At 36.2% G+C, this 23,262-nt stretch overlaps 1 long non-coding RNA gene across 4 annotated transcripts in view; it reads left to right on the forward strand.

Moving 5' to 3' along the window:
* LOC147999428 (uncharacterized) overlaps positions 1-23,262 on the forward strand; it is an 82,710-nt gene that overhangs the window by 51,601 nt on the left and 7,847 nt on the right. The window contains exon 2 of one of the 4 annotated variants that reach the window (XR_015644106.1): positions 9,512-9,647. The exons of 2 other annotated variants lie outside the window; for them this stretch is intronic. This is a non-coding gene — a long non-coding RNA (uncharacterized LOC147999428). Of the gene's footprint in view, positions 1-9,511; positions 9,648-15,906; positions 16,022-23,262 lie in introns of all 4 variants that reach the window. One more of the 4 variants, XR_015644105.1, reaches the window with a different exon arrangement.

Below are 23,262 nucleotides of genomic sequence, written 5' to 3' on the forward strand. Positions count from 1 at the left end.
CGTAGTAGAAGCTTGGAGAGGTGGTGGCAAGCAATAGCCAGATAAGAGCTGACCAAAATCAACATTTGGAAATGAGCAAACAACAGAATAGCTAAAGGAAGATAAAAGAATAAAATAGGAAATCAAGTAAAATGAGCATTGGAAAGACAAAGACCAGTGATTCTTAGCTTGTGGTTGTGACCCTTTGGGGGTTACATATTTGATATAAGATATTCAGATTATTATGCATAATTGCATATACATAACAGATAGCAAAATTAGTTATGTAGTAACAGTAAAATAATTTTATGGCTGGGGGTCATCACAATATGAGAAACTGTTTTAAAGTGTTGCAGTTTTAGAAAGTTTTGAGAACAGCTGGCCTAGACTCTAGATAAAGGTCAATATTACAAGAACTGGATTAATCAATGGTGCCAACATTGCAAAACTTCATGGGGATTTAAAGTTGAGAGAACATTCAGACTAAGTTCTTGGGGCAGGGTCCATGTGTATGTCTGATACATATTAGAAGTTCAACAATATTTATGGAATGGATAAATGGATGGATATGAATGCTGAAGCATATAGTTTCTGTTATCCAGTGTAATCTGGCTTGCATGTAGGTTAATCTGTCATTTAAAATGTATAACTCATATTTGAAATGATCATTTTCTTGTTTCCAAATAAAAGAAACAAAACTAATATAGAAAGAGCATACATTTTTAGCTAAAGATAATCATTTTTCTGCATGAAAAGTATTTTCTTTGTTTTTTAAAAATGTGTCACACATTACACCATGAAATATAAAATAATACTTAATTTTCAATGTTATCAAATGCATGACCTGTTTGACAGTTTTCATGTTAAACTCAAGTCAATTCACTTCTCTCACTAAAGAATATTAAGGCTCTGGGGCAAGAATTTAGCTTGGATTCAGAAAAACTTTAATGAGCTGGAAGTGATTCAAAAACTATGTACTACTCATTTAAAAAAAATCCCGATTTATTATGAATTTTTCTTTAATATTTTAATATTATTCTGTTTAAAAATTGAGCTCACTTAACTGAACAACTGCTATGTCGATTCGAAGGTAGCCAAATCTGCAGGGCACAAAGAAATAATTTATGTAGCATTAAAAAGTCACGTATAAGGAATCAAATTTAATTATTTTTCATGAAAGAATCTCAAAATACTGTTACAAATCAAAACATGGTTTTAAATATCTACACTAATTTGTATTTTATAATTTTACTCTTGCTATTTACTTATGATAAGATGAAGCCTAAGCTTATATTCTCTCTGAATAAGAGTACAGTAAAGAGTATAGTAGTCTGTGGGGAATTCTAGTTGGTTAATATAAGCTAATTCTGAGAAATTTCTAATTTAGATCCATATATATGCACATATTAATAATGACTGATAGATGGGAAATGCAAATGATGTCCTTTTATGAGTGGCTTTGAGTTAGATTCAGCTTTTCCAAATGAGTTTCCCTGAAGCATAATCAGACAGAAGGGTTTGTGGCTAATTATTAAGGAGCTGTTTCTGATAGAAGTTAGTAGGAGGCAGGGAAGCTGGGCAGAATGAACAGAGGTGGGATTTGACAGGATTGTTTTGGGTCAGTCTGACTCCAAGACAAAGACCCTTGGCTGTGACAGTGCAGTACTAGCTGGCCATTTGCCAAGGGGCCTGGTGAGTTAAAAGGAGAGAGAAAACAGGGAACTCTCTTCCCAGGCACTTGTACCTTCTGTATGTGGTCAGAGCTGTGCTCCTGGTTGCCTGAGGTCTCACTCTGTGAAAATTGTGAAGCAGTGGTGTTTGGGAACCAAGGAGGTGGGTATATGTGGCAAGGGGTAGATTGGCATAGAAACAACAAGGAAGATCCACAGTTGTTCAAAGGGTCACAAACTAATTCTATATTTCCTTTACAGTCTTGAAACTAAATTTCTAATGAAACATCACCATTTCCAAGTTCTCTCATTTCAGCTCAGTTTTGGACTTAAAAGTCCACGATGAGGAGATTTTCTGTGGCTAGTTACAGCAAAGTTGTTGCTTAGTTGCTGAGTTAAAATGTCCTTTCATTCTTAGAGACAAAACCAGTTAGAAATACATTTAGGGACATACTGTCCAGAAGGAACTGTTCCCTACAGCTCCATTTTTATTTTGAGAGACTCCCTTCCTGTCCTAGCACGACCCATTCCCCGTGAGTCGATTTTGTAGTAAAATAGAACATGACTCACTGAGATAACTCACATATCATATCTGACAGGTGACCATTTCTCTAATTCCAATAGCCTTTCCAGGTCCATCCGAAACCTGTTTCTTTCCCATGGGACATCATCTATTCAGAAAATCATCTTTGCCCAACTAAGTAATTTGTTGGTATGAAGATAAAGAAGTTAAATCTATGGACATGGGGATCTTTCATATTAAAACAGAAATAGGACATCACTTCTTAATATTTATTAAGAGTGTGAAGTAAAAGCAGGTATAAGAACTCCTTCATAGTTTGCTGAGAAAGATAAAGGTGTATTTGTTTTCTGAAAAGAGTTACCTTGGGTTGTGATGTCCTTGAAAAACTAATTTTGAGAGAAAAATATACTGGATATTTTACTGTGTTAAAGACGTAGGTGATGCAAATTCCTACATTTTCCCATCTGCACACACCTGTGGTAAAACTTAATTTATAAATTAGGTAGAGTAAGAGATGAATGGTAATGCCTAATAGGAAAATAGAATAATTATAACCATAAACTCTAATAGAGTTATATCAATATAATTTCTGTCTGAAATTGACTTGCTATAAAACTGCTACCCTCCTTTGCTCGCGATAATGTGATGGGATACAATTCTTACATAATGAGATAATATGAACAAGTGAATGAGGTAAGGCATTGTAATTCATGTATGTAATACACTTGTTTATGGGATAATGCCAGCTCCCAGTTGAGTATATGGGAAGGTAATACATACAGTGTTCAATATGTATCCTAGGCAAGATACAGTAGGGTGGCCTAAGAATGTATTATGCTAATTAGAATGATGTATAATTAGAAACAATCTGTGTGTGTGTGCGTGCGTGTGTGTGTGTGTGTGTGTGTGTGTTTCATTATTAAACCAAGGGTTTTGGCACATGGTACACAAGCTTCCTACTATTGACTGAAGTCTCTGCCATATTATGTTAGAAAATTTCATTTAATATTTTGGACTATGACTAATGTCAAGCAGCTTATACCATGGAAAGCAAACCTACTGCTAAGGTGTGTGTAGGGGGTGTTGACAGGGCTCCTGTGTGGCCTTGCAAAGCCACTGTCATTAGATCAGCTCTGCTAATGACTCATCTTCATCACAGGTAGTCATTCTCATTCGCTGCCTTGAGTTTCACAACTCAAACAGCAGAGCTATCAGTGCTCACCCACTTTTCAGGGCGTCCTTCTCTCTCACCCTCTTTCCTCTATGAGTGCAAGAGAATGAGGTAAAATGGGCCCAGGCCTGGAGTAGCTGTTTTTATTTTACCTTCTAGAATTGGCAAAATGAAAATAAGTCCCAAATCCAATGCTCTTGTTAATTTCCTTCCAAATGAATATTTAAAGTAAGATATTCTAGGTAGTGACAAAAGAGAACCATTACAGATGGATCAAACAGAGATAGTGTCACTTTTTCGGAGAACTTCATTTCACCTGGATAGCTCACTGGTCTTCAAATTGCTTGGCATGAAAGGTGAAAGAAAATCAGTAAGGATTCTTTTTTTGTTTACCTTCACCATCCTGTCTCTTTGATGCACAGGATTGATCCTTGTGCCATAAGGAACTTGACCCAGTTTCTAACCAATAATTCCACACTCTTCTTTCCAAACTTCAGCTAGCAATCACAAATTTTAAAGGAAGAATTAAGACATCTAACATACCATACAAACATTGGGACAGTGAGACCCAGACATGACAGAGGGAAGCAACTAAAGTGGACTTGGATAATGCTTTCCTACCTCACCCTTGGACAAACTTCCTACACAGTGGAGTGAAAGCTAATGTAGAAAGGACAATGGCCAACCTCTGCTCCAAGGTAGGAAAAACAGGAGACCAAGTGAAGCCTTGGCTTGAGCTGATCACCAGATTTTCCTCCCTTTTTTGTGATTTATTTCTCAAAACTTCTTTAACTGAATTTATGGGAGATAATTTGGGTATCACAGTATCGACCTCTGTGGCCAGATTATAGTTTGACAGCAGGCAAATCATCACCTGTCTTGAGTCCTTTTCCATTATTGCTTCTTCTCTTCTTGCTGCTTCATATGCTTTAAGGAGGTTATATATACGTGTGTGTGTGTGTGTGTGTGTGTGTGTGTGTGTGTGTGTGTGTGTGTATACAATGTTTAGACTATAGCAGAAATGATGCTGAACACTGAAGGTTATATACCTGATCCACAGGGATGTCAATAGTTAAGTGATAATGAAATATTTTGAGTCCCATGAAACAAAACAACATATGCATTTGTGCAATTATGACTTATGTTCCATGTAGCTATAGCAACATTTTATTTTTTATGTATTTATTCATTTCTTTAATAACATCTATAGCAGAACCCAAATGGTCACTTTCCCAATAGTGTAAGAAAAAGTATTTAAGTTTTTGTCCAGGAAAATATACAATAAGCCATTAAATATTACACCATTGTCTACAAGCTACCAGTGAATTGTGTCTTGTGATTTATGTGAAGGGAGGGGCAAAGAAAGAAAGATATTAAAGGTTTTCAGAGTCAGGTAATTCTAGATATCCTAACACTCAGTAAACATGAAGACATTGGGATGTCCCTTTGGAATGACCAATGAGTAAGATGGATCTGAATTCCTGTACTATCTACATAATAAAAAGCCACACTTTTCTAATCAGAGTTTCATGGAAATCTATTATAAGAACATGGGCCATCTAACTTCCTTCATAACTCAGCCACATTTCAAACTTCTTTGGAAGGTTTGTGGCTCATGTAATGTTTAAAGTCTGTTGTAATTAACATGTTACTTTCAGACAGCGTAATACAAAATAATTAACTTAGTGAATTAAAAACATGCTGAGGGGAGCATATTCAGTCTACACACTGTGAGGTGGAGTGGAAGCGGCAGACTGAGAAGCACAGAGGCATTGTTCATTGGTTCTGAAAGCAGGGTCTCAGAGATTGTTTGGGTTGGACTACCAGTTACCCTTACTACTTACCTCTCAACGTTCATTTCCTTGAGAGTGAGCTGTTCATGGCTCCAGTGACTGTCTTCAATACTGATTAGAGGTTGTGAGAGTTTTGCTGTGTGACTGACAACATCCTCTTCTCCCACCTCACCCCCCCAAAACACATGGAGTGATCTGGGAACAAAGATTCAAAAGAGACATAAGAGCTAAGATAGCCACAATATCAATTCTACACTATAGACAAGTTGGTTTAAAAATGCATGGCAGACACATTAACAGCATGCTGACCTCATTGATTCTAACATGTAATTATATTCATTGTTTACATCCTAATTAGAACATTCTTGAAGGATTTTTCCAGGTTGGTATATTTGTTTTTGTGTTGGAATAGTCACCAATTAGCTGCTGTATATTAAATATGAACTGTTTCTGCACAGGCTCATGTATTTGGACACAAGCTGGTTGTAGTGTTCTTTTCAAAAGTTATAAAACCTTTAGATGGATCCTTGCTGGATGAGATATGTCACTGGGGTCAGGATTTGAGATTTAATAGCCTGACTGAATACCTGTTCACTCTCTCTTCCAGACTGTTGATGTAGTGCAGCAGGCTAGCCTATCTTCCTGCTGCTGTGCTCTCCTCATCATGATAGACTGAATCTGCTTGGAGCCGTGAGCTGAGATAAACCATTTCTCACAGAGGTTGCTTTTGTACAATTATTTTATCACATCAATAGAAGGAATACTAGGATATCTTATCTTCCCAGAGACTCGGATTTCAGAGTTAAAGACAGGAAGGTTTTCCACACCTATAACCTATATCTTGTTTTAGTTTTTTGTTACAATTGTTAATCTAAGTCACAAAAATTAATCAACTATGCATCTAAGTGTGTGCCATGCTCAACATCTCTGATTTACCTCCACTTTCTAGTCCTCTCATATCATAAATCCATCTCTATTAGTTGACCTGCCACCTTTGTGACAAAATACTTGAGGTAAACAGCTTCAAGAAAGAAGGTTTATGTAGCGCATGGTTTTAAAGGGTTTGGTGTATGCTCACTTTGAGTTGGCAGTGAAGCAGAAGCATGGGACAAAGCAAAGCTCTTCTTATTCTGTCCAGGATGCAGAGGGCAACAAGAGTTGCACACAGTGACTCCTTAAAGGCTCCAAGTTCCCCAGTGCTCTCATGGGGCTTGGACATTTAAGATTTTGGATAACATTTTAGGTCAAAACTATAGCATCAGCTCACATTTTTAGTACTTTTTCTCATCTGTGTAATCTACAGAGAATGATTTTATGTGTACATGTACATGTACATGTGATGTACACATAAAAGGACTTAGGCATGCCTGAACAGCTTACAAACTAGTTGCTAATCTCCATATGATTCTTTTGGCTCTCAAAAATGTTTTCATGAACATTTTGTTTTAAAAGGCTAACTACATTGGACCAGGTATAAATGACACAGTTCCTACTGCTCTGTGGCTTTTCTTAATAAGTGCCCATGGTGACTGTATTTATTCCCTCTACTCATAAATATACAAACCTCTAATTTCAGTTACCACTAGAAAACTGTCTGCTCATATGCATTTCTTGTAGGATTTTTAAAGAGTTTCTCGGGGATGTAATCTTCTCCAGGAGTATTGAGACATAAAAATTCATGATTCCACTAAGAAGACTGAGATTGCTTTCCAGAAAGACCCGAGTTTCTACATCTTCAGTTCTGCACAAAAGCTGATACTCATCTGCATTCTCTTTAAAACTTGGTATCTCCAACTTGATATACACACATTCATAATCCAACTTTGCATATATACATAGAAGCACAGTTCTAGTTATGGATCTGCATATTTAGAAATACATATATACATTTTTCTATGTTGTACCATATCCTAATGTAACCTAATATTTCTATAATTAACTTATGTAAAACAACCTTTTGTGTTAATCAGCTTTCAGTCATAATTGTAAAATGCCTGAGATAATAATAATACACAAGAGAGTAGCTTACTTAATATCCTGGCTTTGGAAATTTTTGTCTGTGTTTAGTTGGCCCAGTTGTTTTTGAAGAGTAGGACATGGGGGAAGCTGTGTAATGTGGTTGGGGTTATATGGTAGAAGAAACCTCTCCTGTCCTGGTAGCCAAGAAACAAAGAAACATTAAGGGGAAGGCATCATGGTTACGTTATCTTCTTCAAGAACACCATCTTGATATAGCATCTTCTTTTTGTACTGCATCTGCCTCACACAGTGCCAACTCTGGTCACCAAGCCTGAACTCATGACCTTTGGAGGATATTTCATTTTTTTTCTGCTTTCAATACTGTCTCTTATGCTACCTTTCTGATTCCCACACCGTTGCCTGCACTTGCTTTTCTATTTATTTGACAGCAGCCCTATCATGACAATTGTGTGATTGCTATTACATTGTAGGCTTACTTACACTCTCCTTTTTGTGCACTTATTAACCACTTGCGTTTCATTTTGTAAGTATGTTTATTCATTTTCCTATTTCTGAGAATTTTGTCATTGAATTCCAGGAGTTTTCTGTGATTTGATTATGAATTCCCAGATCATACATATGGTATAAAATGCTAGTATGTATATAAAAATATCAACACAATAAACACTGACAATTTATTAAAGTATTAATAATTAATACATTGTTATATCATAATTGCCCATATAAAATTTAATATAATGTACAAATATAATTATGCCATTTATGACTTGTCTTTTGTTTGTATTGATAGTATGTTTTGATGGACAAGTTTTAAATTTTCCTGAGGTCCATTTTTCTCCAATTTCATGTCCACAGTTGATTCATACCTTTTCCTGCTTGTCCACCTTCCCATTCATGAGTCCTCCTAAGATTCTGCTCTTATGATTTCTCATGTTCCTCCTGGCTTGCCTGTCTCTTAGACCTTCCCTGACTTTCAGTGACCCCTCATCTCTGAGTCCCCTCCAGTGCATTCTGGGAAATCCCTTAGCAGCTCTTGTCTCAGGGTTTCTTACCAAAATGAATAATTTGATTTGGAGAAGACCATAGGTATAATCAGCCATTCTCATCTCACCCCATCCTACCTAGGGTACCTTCTCAAGTTCCTATGTTGTAAATTGTTCTTTCTTTTGTTCCTCTCTTTTTATTCCTTGAACATAAATGTTATTCTCGAACAATGCTATTACACTTAGCTCATCTAAAGAGTAGAATGATACTGTACTTGCTTAAGGGTGGAGTGTCAATGTAAATTAATTTCTTCAGGGAAGATTTGCATAGTCTCCTGATTTTTAAATTATTGTTTATCTCATTATGGAAATTTTATTTTGGCTTGTGGTACAATACCACTTGTTTTCTTGATACAATTGTTCTTACCTTGGTTGTTGGGAACCTTTTAAATTGGCTCTTATATTCTTTTGACATATTCCATTATTGCAAGGTGTTTTTCCTGTACTTTCTTATTTTCTGGGCTATAAGATATTCTAGGCTGACCTTGCATATTTCTTGCCTTAGTCCTAGAACTAACCATTTTTTCCTAGGGATCTCCAGTTCCTTTTACTGAAAATTGGAATTAAAAGCCAAGATTTTGAATCCAGAATTTGAGATATTCTGACAGCTAATTGATGTCATTGTTTTTAGGCTCCCTTGGAGGCTAGAACATGGGAATAGCAAACACATATATTCTTAGAGCAAAGACACACACAATACACTTATATCTAAGACAGTTTTGTATGAAGTTGTTTGTATTTATGTTAACTAAAATAACTTCATAAAATGTGTCCAACTCTAATCCACACCCACACAGAACATTCTAGAATTCTTCTCTGGAACCTCTCACTCTAACAAGGAAGGACTTGAGCCCATCGTTTGTCAATTTTTGCCTTGTTATGAACTTTAAAACTTGTCTAATTTTTAAACAGTTTGCTGAGCTTGGATAAGCATATTTTTATTTGTGTTAATATTCATTACATCTAATTTATTTTGAGCTTTAATTAAGAGGGGGGAAACTTTATAGTTTTTCTATATGCACCTCCTGTGCCCATTTAGTTGGCTTTCTATATTTTTTCATTTTTTATTTATTGAAAGTAGATTATTTTCTTATACAATATATCCTGCTTATATATTTCCCTCCCTCTAGTCCTTCCCACCTTCCCTGATATCCTCTCCCTTCTGGATCCATTCTTTTTCTTTCTCTCACTAGAAAGTAACAGGCTTCTAAGCAATAACAACCCATGCTTGCTCCTTCAGTCTCTTTGAGCTCATATGTATGTGCCTTACTTCATTAATTAAGAGGACCTTGTTCTCCTGATGGCCTCTACTCTCTCTGGATCATACAATCTTTCTGTCTCCTTTTCCTCAGGATTCCCCAACTTCTGAAGACAAAGATTTGATGGCGACTTTCCTATCTAAGCCCCCTCTCTCTGAGTGATATCCGCTGTAGGTCTCTGCATCAGTTTCTGTCTGCTGCCATAGTAGGCCTCTCTGATGATAACTGGGTAAGAAACTGATCTATGGAATATCATGCCATTTTTGATAACTTATCAAACTTACCAGTAATATTTGATTCTTCCCTAAGTCTCTCGGCTATCTAGTATCTGATTCCTGTTTACTCAAGCAATGTCAGGTATAGGTTTCATCTCGTGGAGTAGCCTTAAGTCAAATCACACACTTCTTGGCTGTTCCCACAAGTTCTATGCCACCATTACCATATAGATCCGTAGTATTGCTAGCATTTATTTAGTAGTTAATATCTGCTTATAAACAAATTGAAAAACTTATTTGTGTTTCTGGGTCTGGATTGCCTCCCTCGGGCTTTTTTTCCCAGTTCTGCCCATTTGCCAGCAAATTTCATGATGTCATTTTTTTAAAAATAGCTGAGTAATGTCCCATTGTGTAAATGTACTGCATTTTATTTTTTATCTATTTTTTTTAGGTTGAGGGACATCTACGTTCTTGAGTTATTTATATATTTTGGATATTAGTCCACTACTGGATGTAGAGTTGGTAGAGATCTTCCCCATTCTATAGGCTGCTACTTTATCTGGATGACATGTCCTTTCCCTTAAAGACATTTTTCTCTTCCACGAGGTTCCATTTAGTAATTGATGACTTTAGTACCTGCACTGTCAGTGCACTGTTCAGGAATTTGTTTTCTGTGCCAATTTATGAGGTTCAGTGTATCTAGTTTTATGCTGAGGTCTTTGATCCAACTGGACTTGAGTTTTGTGCAGGGTGCTAAGTCTGAATCTATTTTGCATTCTTCTACATGTAGATATCCTGTTAGACCAGAAGCATTAGTTGAAGATGCTCTCTCTTTTTTTTTCCAGCATGTATTTCTAGTTTCTTTATTTAAAAAACCAGGTGCTCTTGACTGTGTGGATTTATATTTGTTTGATTCCATTGATCAACCTATCTGTTTTTAATGTCAACACCATGTAGTTTCTATTACTATAGATCTGTAGCAGAACTTAAAATTAGGAAGGGTGGACATCAGAAATGTTGGAACATCTGGCAGTTTTTGTATTGTTAAGGGTTGTTTTAGCTATTCTGGGTTTTTTGTTTTTTCTATATGAAGTTGAGAATTGTTTTTTTCCACATCTATGGAGAACTATGTTGGAATTTTGATGGGAATTGCATTGAACCAGTAGATTGCTCTCCTTAGGATGGCCACTCCTTATTTATTTTTTACTGTGTTAATCCTACCAGATCTTTCCATTTTCTGATATATTCTTCAATTTCTTTCTTCTAATACTTGAGATTTTGTCATACATGTCTTGTACTTGCTTGGTTAGAGTTACCCTATGCTAGTATATACCATGTGAGGATACTGTGAAAGTTCTCTTTCCCTGATTTCTTTCCATCCATTTGTCATTTATACACAGGAGGGCTACTGATTTGTTGTTGTCGTTTTTAATCTTGTACCCTGCCACTTTCTGAAAGAGTTCTTCAGCTGTAGGAGTTCCCTTGTGGAACTTTTAAGGTCACTTATGTGTACTATCATATTATGTGCAAAACTTTTGCTTTTTTCTTTTCAATTTGTATCCCCTTGCTCTCCTTCAGTTGTCATATTGCTCTAGATAAAACTTCAAGTGCTATAGTGAATAGGTACAGAGAGGGGGGACACATTTTTCTTGTTCCAGATTTTAGTGAAATTGCTTTGAGCTTCTCTCTGTTTAATTTGATATTGTCTGCAGGCTTGCTGTAAATCATCTATGCTATGTTAAATATGTCGCTTGTATCTCTAACCTTTTCAGGAAATTTTTTAATGACAGAATTTTGGATTTTGTCAAAAGCCTTTTCTGCATCTAATGAGATGATCATATAGATTTTTAAAAGTTTGTTTATATAGGGAATTACATCATTTATTGATTTTTATCTTGAACTATCCCTGTACCTCTAGGAGGAAGCCTACTTGATCATGGTGGATGACCTTTCTGATGTGCTTTTGCATTCAGTTTGCAAGTGTTTTATTTAGTAGTTTGCATCTATGCTCATAAGGAAAATTGATCTAAAATTCTCTGTGTTGAGTCTTTATTTGGTTTGATAATCAGGGTGGTTGTGGCCTCATAAAATGAAATAGACAAAGTTTTGTGAAATAATTTGAAAAGTATTAACATTAACTCTTCTTTGAAAGTCTTGTCGAATTATGTGCTAAAGCCATCCTGCCCTTGGTTTTCCTGCTTAGGAGACTTTTAATGACGCCTCCTGTTTCCCTGGGCATTGTAGGTTTATTTAAATAGTTTGTCTAATCTTGGATTCACTTTCATAATTGGTACCTATTATGAAAATTATTCATTTATTTTACATTTTTCCAATTTTGTGAAACACAGGTTGTCAAACTATGCCTTTGTGGTTGATCCTCTGGATTTCCTTGATGTTTGTTGTTTGGTCACACTTTTTTGTTTCTGAATTTTTAAATTTGGGAGTTCTCTCTAAGCCTTTTTAGTTATTTTGAATAATTTTCTCAAAGAGCCCATTCTTTGTTTCTTTGATTTTTTGTGATGTTCTCTTTGTTTCTATTTTATTAATGTTTGCCCCCAAATTTGATTATTTCTTGCCATCTACTCCTTTTGGATATGCGTACTTCTTTCTGTTCTGGAGCTGTCAGGTATGCTTTTAAGTTGCTAGAATAAGATCTCTCCATTTTTTTATGTAGGCAGTTAGTGCTGTGCTATGACCACCTAGCATGGCTTTAATTGTGTCCCATAAGTTTGGGTATGCAGTGTATTTATTTTCATTGAATTCTAGAATACTTTTAACTTCTCTCTCTCTCTTTCTCTCTCTCTCTCTCTCTCTCTCTCTCTCTCTCTCTCTCTCTTTCTTTCTTACTGTCTGTCTGTCTTGACCCATCTTTTCCTCATTCAATAAAGAGTTGTTCATATGCCATGAGTTTATAAGCTTTCTGTTGTTTTTCTTGTTATTGGTATCTAGCTTTAGTCTGTGGTTGTTTGATAAGATGTAAGGAGTTCTTTCTCTTACATCTGTTGAGACTTGCTTTGTGTCCAAGTATTTGGTCAGTTTGGGGGAAAGTTCCATGACGTGCAGAGAAGAAAGTATATTCTTTTGTTTGTGAGATGTTCTGTAAATATTTGCCAGGTCCATTTGACTTACTACATCTGTTAGCTGAATTATTTTTCTGTTTAATATTTGTCTGAGTGCAATTTCATTGGTGAGAGTAGGATACTGAAGTCCCCACTCTCAGTATCTTTGAAGTTGTAGTCTTTTATGAACTTGGTGTTCTTATGTTTGGTGCATAAATGTTAATAATTGCAATGTCTTCTTGGTGGATTTTTCCTGTAAGTATGTAATGTCCTTTCCTATCTTTAATTATTTTGTTTTGAAGTCTATATTTATCAGATATTAAAATTGCTGTATCATCTTTATTGGAATACCTTTCCAATTCTTTTACCTTGAGGTGGTGTCTGTCTGATGTTGAGGTGTGGGTTTGGATGCAGCAGAAGGATGAGTCCTTACTTTCACATCCATTCTGTTAGTCCATGTCTTTTTTCCTGGGGAATTGAGACATTGACATTATGAGATATCAGTAGTATTTGTTGATTTATTTTATTTTGTTATTTTTATTGTTGTTGTTTTTGGTGGTGGTGATGTACGTGTGTGTGTGTGTGTGTGTGTGTGTGTGTGTGTGTGTGTGTGTGTGTGTGTGTCCCTTCTTTTGATTTTACTGACGTGGGATTATTTATTTTCCTCTGCTTTCATTGGTGTATTTAACCTATTTGGATTGGAGCTTTTCTTCTAACACCTTCAATAGGACTGGATTTGTAGATAGATATTATTTAAATATTGCTTTATCATGAAATATCTTATTTTCTCCATCTATGGAAAATTTACTGGGTATAGTAATTTAGGCTGGCACCTTTTTTTTGAGGGGGTGAAACCCTAGTTAGACAAGCTAATTCTTAACTACAGATATTATTAAAATGTGATTGAGTTTGTTTTTAGAAAGAAGAATAAAGAGATTACCTGAATCAGGTGGGGATTTTCATCCATGGTTCAGAACTTCGATAGGGAAAAATTAGTCACTACCTCCAAGTAGAGAATTGTGATTGAATGTGTGCAACACCAGGGAGAGTGAATGCAGACATATATTGTAGAAGTTATTGAGATTAAAGAAAAATCAGTGGCTCCGGGTAGTGAGCTTAACAGATGGATATATTTTGGGCTAACGTCCTGAGTTTTAAGTTGATTATTGGTTTTAGAATTAATAGAAGGTGTTAAAGTTTGTTTTAAGGAGAGTAAAGAGATTACCAAAATCACGTGGTGATTTTCATTTATGGTTCGGAACTTAGGGAAAAATTGGTCACTAACTCCAAGTAAAGAGTTGTGATTAATGTCTGTAACACCAGGGAGAGTAAATGCAGACATATATTATAGAAGTTATTAAGGTTAAATAAAAATTTGTGGCTCTAGGTAGAGAGCTTAACTGATTGAGATATTTTGGGCAAAAGTCCTGGTTTGATGTGTTGCTTATTGATATTAGAATTCATAGAAGGTATTTGGTTTGTTTTATGAATTATCCCGCTAAAGACCATATGGCTCATTGATGCCGGCTAGTGAGGGTTTGTGGTTACTTTTGATATTTACTACAATAGGAAGCTCAAATTCTCTTAACGTGGGTTCCATGGGAACTTTGGGTTAGTTTCCTGATATCACAGAGTACAAAAGCCTATCAGGCTCATTGTTTAGCTTACTTCCTTTTTTAAAAATTGTTTAATCTTCATGATGGGAGTGACTTTGAGTTTTATGGTTATATTATTACTCTGGGAGAGAGTGCAAGATACAAGTTTTTCTGGTTTCAGACTAAGGAACACAGTATTTTGGGAGAAAGATTTTGTCTTTGTGTTTTTAAAAAGTGTGATTAGGCTCTGGAAACCTTATAGAGTCATACTGATCAGATTTGATAGAGGTAGATTGCCTGAAAAATTTATTCAGGAGAATCAAACAAAAAGATATCTCGATTTTAAACTTTTGTCTTGAGAGTTGTATTTTGCAGAGTGTGCCTATTTGGAATCCTGATCTGAAGGACTTTCAGCTGGGTCCAGTCAGGACATATCAACTACAGCATTTGCTTTATTCTTCCTCCTCCCTACCCCCAAGGATATCTCAACGCCCATGTACAGTTTGAAAAAGTTATAGAGGACTTGTCGCCCCAAATCCCTGGACTTTGGAGGCCTGAAAGTTGTTATTGTAAAGTTGTTTTGATGAGGAATTTAGAAATGGTTGTAGTTTAACAGGGAGGAATTAGCTAGATTGAGTTATAGAGTCATAATCTCATTTGTTAACTAAAATAAAATCGTATCTTTGCTTTGATATAGAATTTATTTGTTAAAAGTTTAAAAGTACAAGGTTTAGAGCCAATCCTTCTATTGATGTCATTACAAACTTCTGAGTTGATTATACACATGTGAGTTAAGGGCCAAATAGCAAACATATTGCTGATTTTGTGAGAGTACTTTCAAGATAATATTAAGATATAAAGACAACAATACAGATTGCCATATATAGGTTGATGGTTTTCAAAAACCTCAGCAATCCACAAAATTTGATATTTAAAGTTATTTATCCTTTGTTGAGACATATCTACTCCTAACAGTTCCCCTTTGGCAGATTTAATGAAGAATTTGAACATCTCTACCTCCAGATGAGGCAATACTTTGTGGCTAGAGCCACTAGACAAAACTGCCTGTTTCATCTGCAGTCTAATACTGATGTAGAAAAGGACATATTATGTAGAATGGTTGACTGATAAACTCTGCCAAGACAGGGTGATCAGCCCTTCAAAATCTGCATTTCAGTTGATTTTGGGCCAGAAGGCTGAAGACTTATGCTCACATGTTGCTAACAGGGGACTGTGCTAGTGGAGATTTGTCTCTACAACCTCTCAGTTCTAGAAGCCATGTTAGGCTTCCTATGTGTATAGATATTTGTATATCTATGTGTATATTTGTATATCTATGTGTATAGATATGTGTATAGATATATTTCTGATGGGGTTGAAGACTGATTATAGTCTAATAGTCTATCAGGCTGTATAACTCTGAATATACATATTTTATTGGATAGTTATCAGATAGTATACAAGCTAGCCAAGATATAATATAGAGTTTGAGCCTTTCTTAAACTGGAATGAATAACTAAATGTTCTATCTAACTGATATAGTGATGGACTGGGTGTTGAGTATATCATATGCTTTATAAATTGTAGAATGGTAATAACTGTACTCAATTTATTTATAGGTGAAGAGGCTTTTTAACTGGACAAAAAGGGGGAAATGCTGTGGTTTGCCCTGAAGTTATCTGTATTTTGATGCTAATTCCACTGCCCCAAGGACAGCTGCCTAGTAACTCAGAAGTAAGTCACTTAGAACTGAGGTGACTTTACCAGAACCACCTCCCCATTGAATTTGTAAAGTACAGGTGAGGGGCAGGTACAGGATAGAAGGAGGCCTATCATTGGAGGAGAAGGAAAGATGAGCGAGAGAGAAGTTTGAAGGAAGAGGAGGAGACAAGAAGAGAGAGACAGGAGGAGGAGAAGGAAGAAGCTGTGGCAGGACAATATGGCAGGTGACATTAAGATTCTGCTCTGTGTATTTACAGGTTGTTATCAATGTTCCTAAGGGATGGATGGTACCGGGCTTTGTAAGTTTAAGTGGGCAATTATATCTTATCAATTGGATCTAAGATTATTGTGTTGTGTGTTCTTTTATGTGAGGGTTTGAGTGTAGGAAAGTGTGTGGCTGGGATGTGTTTCCGCCAAGATATCTAGCAGATATTTTGGGACACCGCAGTGCTACCACTAGCAAGGTAAAGGACAACTATACCCTTTTATTTATTTATTTATTTATTTATTTATTTATTTATTTATTTATTTATTTATTTATTTTATATTTTTACAACAACAGGCACCTATAATCTCTTAGAATCTACTACACATCTGTCTAGGCCCTTTTAGGTTCTAGAGTCTCCATTGTGAATTAATGTATAATTCTAATAGATAACTATATGTTACTTGGTCTTTTTCCCTTGAAGCTTTTTACTTTGTTCTGTGCATTTACTGTTTTCATTATTATGTGGCGAGAGGAGTTTCTTTTCTGGTCCATTCTACTTGGTATTCTGTATGCTTCTTGTAACTTTATAGGCATGCTCTTATTTTGGGGCTAAGAAAACTTTTTTCTATGATTTTTGTTGATATGTTCTGAACCTTTGAAGTGGAATGTTTCTTTTTCCTTAATTTCTATTATCCTTAGGTTTGGTTTATTCACAGTGCCCCAGAGTTCCTGGATTTGGGGCAAGGGTGGGGGAGGTGGTCAGGATGTTAGACTTAACATTTTTGACCAATTTATGCATTTTTCAAAAATTGTATCTTCAGTGCTTGAGATTCTCCCTTCTCTTGTGTTCTGCTGGTGAAGCTTCCTTCCCTCTGTTGTTTCTGTTTGGAACCCTAAAATGTTCATTTCCTGGCATCCCTCAGTTTTATTTGCCTTATGGCTTGCATTTCCAGTTTCCAGCCTTGTACAGTTTTATTCATTCCTTCAACTACTTGTGTTCTCTTGGCTTTCTTTAATGGATTTATTCATTTTCTCCTAGTGTTTGCTTTTTCCTAGATTTCATAAAGAGATTTATTCACTTCTTTTTTTAAAGACCCCTATCATCTTCATATAGTCACTTTTAAGATCCTTTTTCTTGAGTTTAGCTGTGTTGGAATACTCAGGACTTGATATGGTGGAATAATTGTTGTAATGGAAACATAGATAGTGCCCTGCCATTATTGATTGCGTTTTTATGTCAGTTCTGGGTGGTTACAGGTATGATTTCTGAGTTTGTCTTTACTGGGTAGGTGTTTTGCTCACTGGTTTCTACTTCTTCTCTGGTTTTGCAGAGTATGATGGCTGTGTGTTGCCTGTCTTCCTGGCTTACTCTGTTGATGTCTGCACAGGGAATGCCTGCTGGTGCTGGAGGCTGAGATACTGGGATGAGTTGAAAGAAGGTCTTTCTGATCTATGGGGGGGGGAATCAAAGAGTAGAGACCACAGGAGGTTTCCTTCTACAAAGCTGATGATGAGACTGGGAGAATTGGATCTCAGGATCAATAGGAGAGGTGCAGGCCTGCCTTCAGTCTACTTGTTGCCCTGGGAGGAGAAACTCTTGGTTTTGCAGGGTGGTTTTGCATTGTCCAGCAGCAGAAATCATGGAAAGCTCTCCCAGGTCTTGTGCTGCAGAGCTGGAAATGAGACTTGGGGATAAGATCTGGGGGAACAGAGATGGAAGAGGAGGTCTCTGGGAAGCCTGCCTGATTTTCCGGCAGGCATGGCTTGTGGGTTAGCAGGAGTTGACTGCTGGAGATGGAGAATTGGAAAGGGAATTGAGTTTATCAGGGGGTAATGTAGGAATACCCAGTGGGATTCCCACAGGTATGGGAATCAGAGAAGAAAGGCTGCAGTTACTGGTCTGTTGCAGCAGTAGGATGCTGGGTGATTGGATCTTGGGGAATGGAGAGAGAAGATAAGATTACCTGGGAGCCTACCGGGCTTTCTATATCTTAACTATTTGTTCCTTGGCTAACACAGAATACTGCCAATTTCCAAGTTTTCCATACCCAGTTGTATTTTGCTTGTGTGGAGGAAAATATTTATATCAACTTTTTGTCTTATAATTTTCTTATATTGTGAATTTGGGAGATTTTTTATTATAATTATGTTATTTAATATATGATTTTATTTTTCCTTCTTGATTTATATAATTATAATTTTCCTTATCTTATTGCACTAGCTACAATCTCAAGTTACAAGATTATTACTAAGAGTAATAAGAAGGGCATCTTCTCAATTCTTCAGAAGAAAGTATCCATTTTTTCTCATGTTTGGTGAGATGTTACCTACTGTTTATTTATTTATAAGTTTTACTCTACAACTTGTTAGGAGTAATGAGTTACAAGATAGGATTCTGTCAAAACACTAATTTGATTTGACTATATGGTTTCCTTCTTAATATGTCAATGTAGTAGATTACAAAGATTTAAAGAGTATCCCTTCTGCTTCTGTTTTCTGAGAAATAATGGAAAGCTGGTTTCTCTAAATAACATAAAGGTTTGGTGAAGTTTATCAAAATCCCAAAGCCAAACATTTTCTTTTTTGAAAGTTATCAATGAAAAATTGGTGATTTATCACCTGAAGTTCTAATCCAGCTATTTCTGCCTTTGTGTTTTGGTCACTTATGAGTTTGCTGCAATTGGTTAATTTCATGTTTTCATAGAATTATTTACAATAGTGCTTTCTTATCATTATAACATATGTAGGGTTGATAGTGATGGCCCCTCACTTGATTTTTCTATTGGCAATTTATATCTTGTTTAAGCCTTTTCTCCTCCTTATTTATTTCATTGATCTTCTGACAGCACCAACCTTAGACTTCGTTAATCTTTTCCATTGTTCTGCTTTAAACTTTATAGACTTCTGCTTCAATTTTAATAATCTCTTTCTCTGCTTCTTTAGCTTCCTAGAGTGGAAACAGATTACTCATTTTAAATCTTTTTATACCATATGCATTCAATGCCATAAAATCTGCTCTAAGTATTGCTTTAACTTAAACCTCAAATTTTGGAAAGTTTTATTTTAAAAGCCATTTGCTTAAAAGTGCTTAATGTGTTACCCTTGTGCTATTTCAAAGTGTGCTCTTTAGTTTCCAAATATTAGGACGTTTTCTTTATTTGTTTATTTCTGTTGGGATCTGACAACACATTCTGATTTGTACTATATGTGTAGTATGGTGTTCATAGCCTACTGGGGACTTACCTGGCAAGTACTCCTAGTGAGCTTCAGGATAATTCTGTCTAGGATGGATAAACTCATCTGCAAGTGGCAGTTAGAATAACTGATGGATAACACAGTTCTTGTCAACTGCATCTTTATTGATCTTCTGCTTTCTTGGTTTACTAATAACTCCATGGGTTGGGCTGTTGAAATCTTTATCGTAATTGCATAGTTGTCTGCTTCTCTTTGATGTTTTAGCTGTTTCTGTCCTATACATTTTGCCATTTGTTTTGTGTATTTTTCTGTTTTAATATATTTAATATACACACCATGTCCACATCCACTTTCTCATAGTAGTATTTCCTCATCTCTAAATTTCACTGTTGTAAAGTCTCCACCCAGAATTAACACAGCTATTCATGCTGTGAGTAATCTCACCAGAGAACACATGGACACTCTTAAAGCTGAATACAAAGTTTGCATTGCCAGTGGCTGCACAGGGATCTTGCACAAGCCATCCAGCCCTGAACCTCACTATTCTTTGCCTTTTATGTACAAACAAAACAAAAGAAGACAAAACAAACAACAAAATGAAAAACAATCTTGGTTGACACACTTGAGTTAGTAAGGACAGTTATTGAAGAGTGATATAAGGAAGCCCCTTTCAGCTCTTTCAATACTTTAACTCCTCCAACAGGGATCCTGTTCTCAGTTCAATGGTTTGCTGCTAGCATTTGCCTTTGTATTTGACATGCTCTGGCTGGCCCCCTCAGGAGACAGCTATATTCAGCTCATGTCAGCATGCACTTCTTAGCTTCATCAATCAACCAAATATATCAGTGAGTGGATACCATGTGTGTTTTTCTGTGATTCGGTTACCTCACTCAGGATAATATTTTCTAGTTCAATCCATTTGCCTATGAATTTCATGAAGCCAATGTTTTTGATAGCTGAGTAATACTCTATTGTATAGATGTATAACAATTTCTGTATCCATTCCTTTGTTGCAGGGTATCTAGATTCTTTCCAGCTTCTGGCTATTATAAGTAAGGCTGCTATGAACATAGGGGAGGGAGCATGCATCCTTGTTATATATTAGAGCATCTTTTGGGTGTATGCCCAGAAGTGGTATAGCTGGATCCTTAGGAAGCACTATGTCAAATTTCCTGAGGAACCAGCAAACTGATTTCTAGAGTGGTTGTACCAGCTTGCAAGGCCACCAACAATGGAGGAGTGTTGCTCTTTCTCCACTTCCTTGTTAGCATCTGCTGTCACCTGAGTTTTTGATCTTAGTCATTCTGATTGGTGTGAGGTGGAATCTCAGGGTTGTTTTGATTTGAATTTCCCTGATGACTAAGTACTTCTTGAATATTCAATATTCCTCAGCTGAGAATTCTTTGTTTAGCTCTGTACCCCATTTTTAATAGGGTTATTTGGCTCTCTAGAGTCTAACTTCATGTGTTCTTTGTGTATTTTGGATATTAGCCCTCTATCAGTTGTAGGATTGGTAAAGATTTTTTCCCAATCTATTGGTTGCTGGTTTGTCAATAACCAATAACTAATGACAGTATCCTTTGCCTTACAGAAGCTTTGCAGTTTTATGAGGTCTCATTGCTGATTCTTGATCTTGGAGCATAAGCCATTGGTGTTTTGTTCAGGAAAATTTCCCCAGTTCCCATGTGATTGAGACTCTTCCCATCTTTTTCTTCTAATAGTTTGAGTGTATCTGGTCTGATGTGGAGGCCCTTGATCCACTTGGACCTAAGCTTTGTACAGGGCAATAAGAATGGATTGATTTGCATTCTTCCACATGCTGACCTCCAGTTAAATGAGCATCATTTGTTGAAAACGCTATCTTTTTTCCACTGGATGGTTTTAGCTCCTTTGTCAAAGATTAAGTGACCATAGGTGTGTGGGCTCATTTCTGGGTCTTCAATTCTATTCCACTGATCTATGTGCCTGTCTCTGTACCAATACCATACAGTTTTTTATCACTATTGCTCTGTAATATTGCTTGAGGCCAGGGGTGTTGATTACCACAGAAATTCTTTTATTGTTGAGGATAGTTTTCAACATCCTGAGTTTTTTGTTATTCCAAATGAATTTGCAAATTGCTCTTTCTAACTCTGTGAAGAATTGAGTTGGAATTTTGATGGGGATTGCATTGAATCTGTTAATTACTTTTGGCAAAATGACCATTTTTACTATATTAATCCTGCCAATCCATGAGCATGGGAGTTCTTTCTATCTTCTGAGATCTTCTTCAATTTCTTTCTTGAGAGACTTGAAGTTCTTGTCACACAGATTTTTCACTTGCTTGGTTAGAGTCATATCAAAGGAATTTTATGTTATTTGGGACTATTGTGAAGGATGTCAATTCCCTAATTTCTTTCTCAGCTTGTTTATCCTTTGAGAAGAGGAAGAGATTTATTTGAGTTAATTTTATACCCAGCCACCTTTGCTGAAGTTGTTTATCAGGCTTAGTAGTTCTCTGGTGGAACTTTTGGGGTCACTTAAATATACTATCGTATTATCTGCAAATAGTGATATTTTGACGTCTTTCTTTACAATTTGTATCCTTTTGCTCTCCTCCATTGTCTGATTGTTCTGGCTAGGACTTCGAGTACTATATTGAATAAGTAGGGAGAGAGTGGGCAGCCTTGTCTAGTCCCTGATTTTAGTGGGATTGCTTCAAGTTTCTCTCCATTTAGTATGTATAATGGTTTACTGTATGCTGCTTTTACTATGTTTAGGTGTAGGCCTTGAATTCCTGATCTTTCCAGGACTTTTAATATGAAGGGGTGGTGAATTTTGTCAAATTTTTTCTCAGCATCTAATGAAATGATCATGTGTTTTTTTCTTTGAGTTTATTTATATAGTGGATTATGTTGATGGAGGTTCATATATTGAACTATCTTTGCATCCCTGGGATCAAGCCTACTGGATCATGATGGATGATCATTTTGATGTGTTCTTGGATTTGGTTTGCAAGCATTTTATTGAGTATTTTGTATCAGTATTCATAAGAGAAATTGGTCTGAAGTTCTCTTTCTTTGTTGGGTCTTAGTGTGGTTTAGGTATAAGCATAATTGTGGCTTTATAAAAGGAATTGGGTAGTGCTCTGTCTGTTTCTATTTTGTGGAATAGTTTGGACAATATTGCTATGAGGTCTTCTATGAAGGTCTGATAGATTTCTGCACTAAACCCATCTGGTCCTGGGCTCTTATTGGTTGTGAGACTTTTAATAACTGCTTCTATTTCTTTAGGGGTTAAGGGGTTGCTTAGATGGTTTATCTGATGCTGATTTAACATTTGTAGCTCATATTTGTCTAGAAAATTATCCATTTCCTCCAGATTATCCAGTATTGTTGAATATAGGCTTTTGTAGGATCTGATGATTTTTTTAATTTCATCAGATTCTGTTGTTATGTCTCCCTTTTCATTTCTGATTTTGTTAATTTCGATACATTCTCTGTGCCCTCTGGTTAGTCTGGCTGAGGGTATATCAATTCTGTTGATTTTCTCAAAAAATCAACTCCTGGTTTTGTTGCTTCTTTGTATAGTCCTTTTTGTACCTATTTGGTTGATTTCAGCCTTGAGTTTGATTACTTCCTGCCTTTTACTCCTCTTGGCTGTGTTTGCTTCTTTTTGTTCTAGAGCTTTTATGTGTGCTATGAGGCTGCTAATGTATGCTCTCTCCTGTTTCTTTTTGGAGGCACTCGGAGCTATGAGTTTTCCTCTTAGCATCGCTCTCATTATGACCCATAAATTTGGGTATGTTCTGCCTTCATTTTCACTAAATTCTAAAAAGTCTTTAATTTCTTTCTTTATTTCTTCCTTAGCC

Source organism: Rattus norvegicus, chromosome 19, assembly GCF_021556685.1.
Source record: "Rattus norvegicus strain SHRSP/BbbUtx chromosome 19, alternate assembly SHRSP_T2T, whole genome shotgun sequence".
NCBI classification, from domain to species: Eukaryota; Metazoa; Chordata; class Mammalia; order Rodentia; family Muridae; genus Rattus; species Rattus norvegicus.